We start from the raw sequence: 10,348 nt of genomic DNA, 5'->3' as shown, positions 1-10,348 counted from the left end.
CATTTTGATACGTAGTCAACTGCCACGAGTATGTATTTGTTACCGAAAGAGGATGGAAAGGGTCCCATGAAGTCTATCCCCCACACGTTAAAAATCTCTACTTCCAAAATACCTTTTTGTGGCATCTCGTCACGTCTAGATATGTTTCCCGTGCGTTGACATCTGTCACACTCCTTAATAGCCGCATGTACGTCCTTCCATATAGTTGGCCAATAAAAGCCAGCTTGTAGGATTTTAGAGCAGGTCTTGGATGTACTTGTGTGACCACCATAAGGCGCAGAGTGACAGTGTTGGATTATATTTTCTACCTCTTCTTCGGGTATACATCGACGGAAAATACCATCGGGGCCTCTTTTGAAAAGTAAGGGATCATCCCAGTAATAGTGTTTTATGTCGTGGAAGAATCGTTTCTTCTGCTGGTAAGATAAAGTAGGTGGAACTATTCCGGCAGCTAAATAATTGACTAGATCAGCGTACCATGGTATGACAGATATAGCTAAGGTGGTTTCTACTTGCATGTCGGAGTTGTTCTCTTCCAAAGTAGCTATGAGTTTATCATACGAGAAATCATCATTAATGGATGTTCTTTCTGGTTCAAGGTTCTCAAGTCTAGAGAGGTGGTCTGCTACTACGTTTTCAGTTCCTTTCTTGTCCTTGATTTCTAAGTCGAATTCTTGTAGTAACAAGATCCATCTTAGGAGTCTAGGTTTAGCATCCTTTTTTGTTAAAAGGTACCTGATAGCAGCGTGATCAGTGTAAACTATTATTTTGGCTCCTACCAGGTAAGAACGAAATTTATCTAGCGCAAATACCACTGCTAGGAGTTCTTTCTCGGTTGTGGCATAATTCATCTGCGCTTCATCCAGGGTTCTGCTAGCGTAATATATAACGTGAAGCTTTTTATCCTTTCTTTGTCCTAAAACAGCACCTACAGCATAATCACTGGCATCGCACATTATTTCGAATGGTTCATTCCAGTCTGGTGTCTGCATAATGGGTGCGGAGATCAATGCTTGTTTGAGAGTTTGAAATGCTTTTAAACAGTTATCGTCGAATATGAATTCAGCATCTTTCATCAACAGTCCGGTTAAGGGTTTAGTTATCTTAGAGAAGTCTTTGATGAGTCGTCGGTAAAAACCGGCGTGTCCTAAAAAGCTTTGTACTTCTCTCACGGTTCTTGGGGGTTGAAGATTTTCGATTACCTCTATTTTGGCTTTGTCTACTTCAATTCCTCTGTTCGAGATGATGTGTCCTAAAACAATTCCTTCTTGTACCATAAAGTGGCACTTTTCCCAATTAAGTACTAAGTTTACTTTTACACATCGCTCCAGAACTCTTTCCAGGTTTTCAAGGCATTCTTCGAAACTTTGTCCGTATACAGAAAAGTCATCCATGAATACTTCCATGATGTTTTCGAGAAAGTCGGCGAATATTGCCATCATGCATCTTTGAAAAGTTGCAGGGGCACTACACAGACCAAACGGCATTCGTCTATACGCGAAGGTACCAAAAGGGCATGTGAATGTTGTCTTTTCTTGGTCATCAGGGTGAATTGGTATTTGAAAGAAGCCTGAATAACCGTCTAAATAACAGAAATGTGAATGTTTAGCTAATCGTTCTAACATTTGGTCAATGAATGGTAAAGGGAAATGATCTTTTCGGGTTGCTTTGTTTAGTTTCCTATAATCAATGCACATTCTCCATCCCGATTCGATTCGTTTAGTTATAGTTTCTCCTTTTTCGTTTTCAATAACGGTTATGCCTCCTTTCTTGGGTACAACGTGTACAGGACTAACCCATTTGCTGTCAGATATAGGATATATAATACCTGCTTCTAATAACTTGGTTATTTCTTTCTTTACTACCTCACTTAGGATCGGATTTAGTCTTCTCTGGTGTTCCCTAGAGGTTTTACAGTCTTCTTCTAACATGATGCGGTGCATACAAATAGAAGGGCTTATTCCTTTAAGATCGGTGATGTGGTATCCTAGTGCAGTTGGATATTTTCTTAAGATATGTAGGAGTTTTTCTGTTTCGAGTCTTCCTAGATCTGCATTAACTATCACAGGTCGTTCAAGTTCTAAGTCTAGGAATTCATATCTCAGATTTTTGGGAAGTGTTTTCAAATCAGGGGTTGGTTTGTTAAGACACTGCGTAGGATCTGGTGTTATTGCTAGGCATTGTTTAGATTTGTCCTCTAAAAGATAGTCTGATGGTTTGTCTTCTCCTGACTCTGCTTCTTTTATGCATTCATCGATGATATCCATGAAGTAACATGTATCTTCTATTGCAGGTGCTTTCAAGAATTGGGAAAGAATGAATTCAATTTTTTCTTCACCTACTTCGAAGGTGAGTCGTCCTCGTTTTACGTCTATGATTGCACCGGCAGTTGCTAAGAATGGTCTTCCTAGTATAATAGGTGTCGTATCATCTTCTCTAATGTCCATAATTGTGAAGTCAGTGGGAATGTAAAACTGACCTATGCGTACGGGAACGTTTTCAAGGATTCCTACAGGATATTTGATGGAACGATCTGCTAATTGCACAGACATTTTGGTCGGTCTTAATTCTCCCATCTCCAGTTTCTTACATATGGATAAGGGCATAACGCTAATTCCGGCTCCTAAATCGCATAAGGCTTTGTCGATGACAAATTTTCCTATGTGACAGGGTATAGAGAAGCTACCCGAATCCTTGAGTTTAGGGGGCATGTTTTGGATTATAGCGCTACATTCGGCAGGGAGTGTAACGGTTTCGCTATCCTCAAGTTTCCTCTTATTAGAAAGAATTTCTTTTAAGAATTTAGCATATGAGGGCATCTGCGTAATAGCTTCAGTAAACGGAATTGTAACGTTTAATTGTTTAAGGAGATCAACAAATTTTCTAAATTGGCCTACATCTTTGGTTTTAACAAGCCTTTGAGGGTAAGGTATAGATGGTTTGAAAGGTGGTGGAGGTACATAAGGTTCCTTCTTTTCTAGGGTTTCCTTATTACTCTCTTCCTTTTCCTTAGGTTCACTTTCCTCAGTGGATTTCTCAGGGTTTTGGTTTTCTATCCTTGGGTCAGACGGTCCTTCCACTTCCGTTCCACTTCTCAATATAATTGCATGAGCTTGGCTTCTCGGATTGGGTTGGGGCTGTCCAGGGAATGTACCAGTTGGTGCAGTGGTAGGTGCTTGTTGTTGAGCTACTTGAGATATTTGCGTTTCCAGCATTTTGTTATGGGTAGCCAAGGCATCTACTTTGCTTGCTAGTTGTTTAAGTTGTTCGCCAGTGTGTATGTTCTGGTTTAAGAAATCTTTATTGGTTTGTTGTTGGGAAGCTATAAAGTTTTCCATCATGATTTCCAAGTTGGATTTTCTAGGGGTATTATTGTTAGGATTCGGTTTCTGATATCCTGGAGGTAGAGATGGGGCTTGATTTGGAGACTGTCCAGGTGCGTATAAAGCATTATTACTCTTATATGAGAAGTTTGGATGGTTCTTCCAATTTGGGTTATAGGTATTCGAATAGGGGCTTCCTTGAGCATAGTTTACTTGCTCTGTTTGGATTCCAGTCAAGAGTTGACATTCCGCAGGAGTGTGGCCTTGGATTCCACAGACCTCGCAATTCTGAGTTATAGCAACCACGGCTGCTGGAGGTGATACGTTTAAACTTTCAATCTTCTGGACCAAAGCATCCACTTTTGCATTGACGTGATCAAGGTTACTTATCTCGTACATGCCAGTTTTCGGTTGAGGTTTTTCCACTGTTGTTCGTTCGGTTCCCCACTGATAGTGGTTTTGGGCCATGCTCTCGATAAGCTGGTAAGCATCAGCATAAGGTTTGTTCATTAGTGCACCACCTGCAGCGGCGTCTATTGTTAACCTTGTGTTGTATAAGAGACCATTATAAAATGTGTGAATTACTAACCAGTCTTCCAAACCATGGTGTGGGCAAAGTCTCATCATGTCTTTGTATCTTTCCCATGCTTCGAAAAGAGACTCGTTGTCTTTCTGTTTAAATCCGTTTATCTGGGCTCTTAACATAGCTGTTTTGCTTGGTGGAAAATATCGGGCAAGAAAAACTTTCTTCAACTCGTTCCATGTGGTGACTGAGTTGGAAGGAAGAGATTGAAGCCATCTTCTAGCGCTATCTCTTAATGAGAAAGGAAAAAGACGAAGTCGAATTGCCTCTGAAGTGACACCATTAGCTTTAACAGTATCAGCGTATTGGACAAATACGGATAAATGAAGGTTTGGATCTTCGGTAAGATTTCCAGAGAATTGGTTCTGTTGCACAGCCTGCAACAACGAAGGTTTAAGTTCAAAGTTGTTTGCTTCGATTGCGGGCGGAGCAATACTTGAATGCGGTTCATCTTGCGATGGAGCGGCGTAATCTCTAAGAGCACGAGCTGGTTCTGCCATCTCGGTTAAAGAAGGAAAATCTTTGAGATCAGGAAGGTCTATAGGAGGGAGATTGTTTTCAGCACGATATTCCCGAATTCGTCGTAAGACTCGGAGATATAGTTCGATATCGTTGATTCGTAAATAGAGCGGTTCGCCTTGAGAGCGAGTGCGTGGCATACAAATCAACGAAAGAAAGAAAATAGAAGAAAAAGAAACCTTAGTCTCTACAGCGTAACGGAAGAGTTACGATATCGATTGAATAAAAGTCCCCGGCAACGGCGCCAAAAACTTGATCGCTCGACTGGGTGAGTCGAGAATGGGATACAAACTGCAAGTGCACAGTTCTATCGCGTAGTTTTAAAAGATATCGATCCCACAGGGACTTATGAATCGATATACCGTTATCTAAAGTTACTACGTAAATCTAAGGTGAAGATGTTTGATTGTTTGGGGAAAAACTAAGAGCTAAACTAATGTCTAGATTAAATATTAATAAAACGGATATCGGTATGTAATTCGTCAAAACTAGGGAATCAAGTCTTTGTCGGTTTCTTGGTTTTAAAATGAATCGTTTCGGTTAACTTTATTGGTTAAAGGTTCTATCTCAAACTCTCGCTCTGTTGAATAAACCATGATTTTATATTAATGTTGTTGTCACTTATAATTAAGTCAAAAACCATATTTTGAAAACAATAAAGTTGCAGAAACTCTTTTTAAGAAAATACTGACCGTTTTAAACACCCTTATCTCAAACTCTCGCTCTGTTGACTTAGGTTATATAATTAAATCCAAATGCTTAACTCTCGTCCTCACATTCAATCTTTAAAAATACTTTTTGGAAAAGGTCAGAATTTAATTAACTCTAAAACTTGCTCTCGCCCTGATCTAGAATTAATGCCTAACTTACACTGTCCAGTTAAAATCTCAAACTCTCGCTCTATTGATTTTAACTTCTTTATGTCTTTTACTTTTGTAAAAAATCTTGTTATTAAACCTGTAAGTTGAGACCATAAAAAGATTGATTTTGATTTTAAGTTTAGATAGACCGACTCAGTCTCGATCCCTTATTCTGCTTACTTTACATACCGATACCTAGGCAAATTAGCCAGACATGCTAAATAAACAAGAATTTATATCATGCATAAACAGACTCATTCCAGGCAGGCAATATGAATAAACAATAGAATAAAACATTAAAAATTAAATAACAATTAAAGAACCTGAATGCGTAATACAATGGTCTTGAACACTCCACCACAAGCCGGTAGGATTTGTTCTTCGATTCTTCAATTAAGCAGTAAAATAAATCAAGGAAATAAAACTCGAATATAACGTAAGGTTAAATCCGGTATAAAGTTGCACAGTAGTTTCCGGTGTAGAAACTATTACGCGAAAAAAATATCTAAAAGCTAAAAACGGGAAAGATAAATTGCAAGGGAAAAGAGAAAGTAAAGCTTGCAAAAGAAATAAATGAAATGAACAATGCTGGAAAGGAAGAAAAATAAGCAAAGGCGTGAAAGGAAAATTTGGCAGAGCTTCCGCAAAACTGAGCGTGCAAAAAACTCTCCTTACGGCAAAGAGAGGAGATGGCTATTTATAATAGCCTTGGTAACTGCATTCCGTTCCCTACGAGTCTTCAGCATGGCTAAATACACGGCTTGGGAATAGGACACGAAGTCCTCAACGTTACTTCCATTCTTCTGAGAGCGTAACTTGCGCCAAAAAGCTAGTGGACTGGTGTGACGCTCGTCACACCATGTGTGACGTCCGTCACAAGGCTACTTCGCGTGACGCTCGTCACAACCCTTGTGACGCCCGTCACAGGGGCAACGTGCGCTTTCTTTTGGGCTGGGCTTGGTCTTGGTTATTTGTTTCCTTTTTATTGCTTTTTACACCTCCTTTTCTTCCCTTTTTCACTTTTGCTTCAAAATGGGTACCTGATGTAAATAGAAAAGAAATACTGCATAATATCTGATAAAATGGGATAAATTAAAGTAAATGATAATATAATCTAATTAAATTAAGTCTTAAAATGTGATATAATTTCATGTTATCATAGACAAAAATAATATATATGTACATTTAAACAGATAATATATAATAGACAAAAATAATATATATATATATATATATATATATATATATATATATATATATATATATATATATATATATATATATATATATATATATATATAGATAAATAATATATTAAAACACATGTCGGCAAGCCGGAACTTTGCCGATTTCAGAGATAAGTGAAGAATATTACCTTGTGTGAAGAGGATGAACTTCTGATCGTCCAAATGATCGACCGAAAGCTGGAAACCGTCACCGACGCAGTGCTGGCTGCCTTCGTGAGTACCTGACTTCAACGTCGCTTTTGATCGGTGAAATGACGCCGAAATGAAATGAACCTTGGATATTTGTGACCTGGACTCAACGAACTTCAAAGATATGAAATCGGTTTTGTGTTTCGGTGAATAATCGGGACGATTTTGGGTTACCGAAAATGAAGAACAAGTGAAATACGGTAATGCTTTTGGAAAAATATTTCTTTTCAATTCTCTGTTTCTCTCACCACACGTTTTTTTCTTACTGATCCACTCTTTTCTTTTTTCTTACTAACCACATCTATATATATATATATATATATATATATATATATATTTAGATTACTTAAACAATAAGAAACCTAAAAAATATCTAACATAAATTAATAATACATATTTAGATTACTTAAACAATAAGAAACCTAAAAAATATCTAACATAAATTAATAATATATATTTAAATTACTTAAACAATAAGAAACCTAAAAAATATCTAACATAAATTAATAATATATATTTAGATTACTTAAACAATAAGAAACCTAAAAAATATCTAACATAAATTAATAATATATATTTAGATTACTTAAACAATAAGAAACCTAAAAAATATCTAACATAAATTAATAATATATATTTATATATTATATAATAATAATAATAATAAATTAATATAATATTAATCCTAATTAAATAAACTAATTAACAACTAAACACAATTAATATTAAGCACAAATAATATTAACGGCACACGATTAAAATACGATAAAATCGAGCGACACGAACGCGATAAAAACGATGACAATTTGCACAGCAAAACAGACAAATTGATAAAACCAATAAACCAGTAAATCGGTAAACCAGTAAAATCAACAACACGACTCAAACAGACTCGATTAAATCACACGGCACAACACGTAATTAAATAAACAACCCTAGGCAATAATAAAATCAACACGACATCACGAAAACGCTGACAAACACAATCACAAATAATCAGACAATACGAAAACTCTAATATATTCGAAATACAGTCAAAATACCGACAAACAAACAATTAAATAGATAAAAACGCACAAAACCTAATCGAAGCGATGCCACGCACAACAGAAATAAGCGAGATAAATACGAGGCAACGATATCGGCCAGGTTTTGCTAAAACAACGAAATACAACACGGTAAGCAACGAAAACACACAAAACCTAATCAAACCAATTGTCACGCAAAGTTTAAGAAATTGAGATGAATACGAGACAACGAGATTAATCAAGATGTGGTCAACAAAGCCAAAGTCAAATTTTGGGGTGCGACACTTGGCAGTCTGGGACATACCTTGCAACAAGGTCCGATTTGGAGCCATGTCCAAGTTGTATTGATATTGCTTGACAAAAGCCTCTGCCAAGTCTTTCCAGCTCTTGATGGTAGTACGAGACAAATGAGAATACCATTCACGAGAAGCTCCAGTTAGGCTGTCTTCAAAATAGTACATCCACAGCTTTTCATCTTTCGTGTGAGCTCCCAACCTTCCCAAATAAGATTGGAGATGAGTGCGTGGGCAAGAAGCCCCGTTGTATTTCTCAAAAGTAGGGGGTTTGAACTTGTGAGGAATCCTTACTCCCTGAACCAGACCAAGATTTGTGACATCAAAGCCTAAGGAATTTTGAGACTCCAAAGATTTGAGCTTCTCAGCAAGCTCATCCATACGGCGAGTGGTCTCGAGGGCCTCGTCGTGCAAAGAAAATTGATCATACTGATAATCTTCAGTAACGGGGTGCCCGTTAATCCGAATTCCTTGATTCACATTGTACCTTCCGCCAATACCATTTCCAACATTCCCTGTGTTGCCAACATTACCCAGGTTTCCATCAGCATTTGCGTTACCCGCGTTACCAGTGTTCACAGGGTTATCAGTGTTCCCAGGGTTACCAGGGTTTCCCTCAGCATTTAGTATCTCCACCTCAGGCCTCGGTTGCCCAACCAATTCCCTCAGCTTTTCTTGACCTGCTGCCATACCAGTCATCAATGTCATGAACTGATCCATCCTTTCACGCATATCAGCCAGCTCTTTCTGTACTTGGTCCATCGCTAGTCGTGGACGGTTTTCCTTTGTCGGGTATCTGTGAACTCGCTTGGGACCAATAACTGCCTGATACAGGGAACAAACATTAGACACTGCGGTGACACCTGCAAAACAGACAAGGGTTAATATGCATGGTATGCGATGCACTGCTTGTTCAGTTTTAAGGCACCCCCGTTTTGAAAGGGAATACCCTGCAAATGAATAAACATGAGATGTTGGATGCAAATATGCAGATGATGTTATGCAATGCAAAGGCATGTCAATCAGAATTGACGGATCCGCTTGAACATCTGTCAGGTTGCACTTCCTGGAGAGAAATTCACTGAGGAATATAATACAAGACCAAAACTCTGCTCCAGAAAAACGGGTTGGTTGGAGGTTAAGGTTTCCTGAATTTAGCCCACCCCTCACTGGTAGGTTCTAAGAACAGAAGTTCGTCAGCTTCATCCCTTCAGTCGCGAATAATACGTTTACCACTGAAGGTTTGGCATTATTACGGGATAAAAGACCTCCACTGACTCCCCTCAACAGGACATCCTAAAGCAAGTTCCCAGTCTCGGGGTCCTCGGATTGATCAGTGAGAATGCGCCCACCAGAGCTAACATAATCACGTCTCGGAGGAGAGGCCTCGACTGAGTTCTCGGGAAATGGTCACCAAAGTCGACGATTTCTAAAGGAACACCATGTCGTTACGGAACATCCGTAGGACATAATATATCCAAAAGAAACCTCGTCTGGGTGTGGTTCTTCACGAACGACTTAACGTAGCAACATGCCACGCAAGCCTCATGATCATCCACTCTAAAACCTGTGTGTACACTCAAGCCTGGGTAATGGGCTTATCTCTCATAGAACACCCCATCCCAACAAACAAACAAACAGATACAACAGATACAACAGATGCATGCGAGCAGGTAAGCAAATAAATGTACAAAAGCATGAACACCCAATAAACAAGAAATCAACATAAGCTAGGAGGGACTCGCTTAGGGAGGATGGACCAGCAAGAGGTCAACTTTTTAGTCCCCAGCAGAGTCGCCAGCTGTCGCAACCTGAAAAATACAGTGCGCAAAAAAACAACCGGCGAAAGAAAAAGACAGAAGAGTCGCCACCGTGCGTTATTCATCCCAAAGGAGGGAAAGGAAACGCTCGAAGTAAACCTGAAAAAGGAAAGGACAAGACGGGGTCTCGCAACCAAATCTTGGGTTCAGGAGTCGGTTATGCGAAGGGAAGGTATTAGCACCCCTACGCATCCGTAGTACTCTACGGGATCCACTTTTGTAGTTTTCGTCTAAAGGGTGTGAGTTTATCTTGTGCTGTTTACCAAAAAAAAAAGGGTTAAATGAAAATGACTCGCGCGGATGTCGCATCCACTGCATACGTATCTCATCTGAATATGAGAATCAGAGTCTTCGTAGCTCGGCTGACCTATGGGTTGGGGGATGTGTGCTCGCTAAGACATCGCGTCTTATGCCTACGTATCTCATCTGGAATGAGAATCAGAGAAAGCCGTAGTTCGGCTAACTACGGGGTTGTGGATTGGGTTT

The 10,348-nt window shown here is 39.1% G+C and overlaps 1 pseudogene; it reads left to right on the top strand.

Annotated features, from left to right (window-relative positions):
- The first annotated feature begins 3,921 nt into the window (after positions 1-3,921).
- LOC127124310 (uncharacterized) lies at positions 3,922-4,021 on the top strand (annotated as a pseudogene).
- Positions 4,022-10,348: the final 6,327 nt, after the last annotated feature.

This window comes from Lathyrus oleraceus, chromosome 2, assembly GCF_024323335.1.
Source record: "Lathyrus oleraceus cultivar Zhongwan6 chromosome 2, CAAS_Psat_ZW6_1.0, whole genome shotgun sequence".
Classification (NCBI taxonomy): Eukaryota; Viridiplantae; Streptophyta; class Magnoliopsida; order Fabales; family Fabaceae; genus Lathyrus; species Lathyrus oleraceus.
This window is presented reverse-complemented; position numbering and strand designations above follow the sequence as displayed.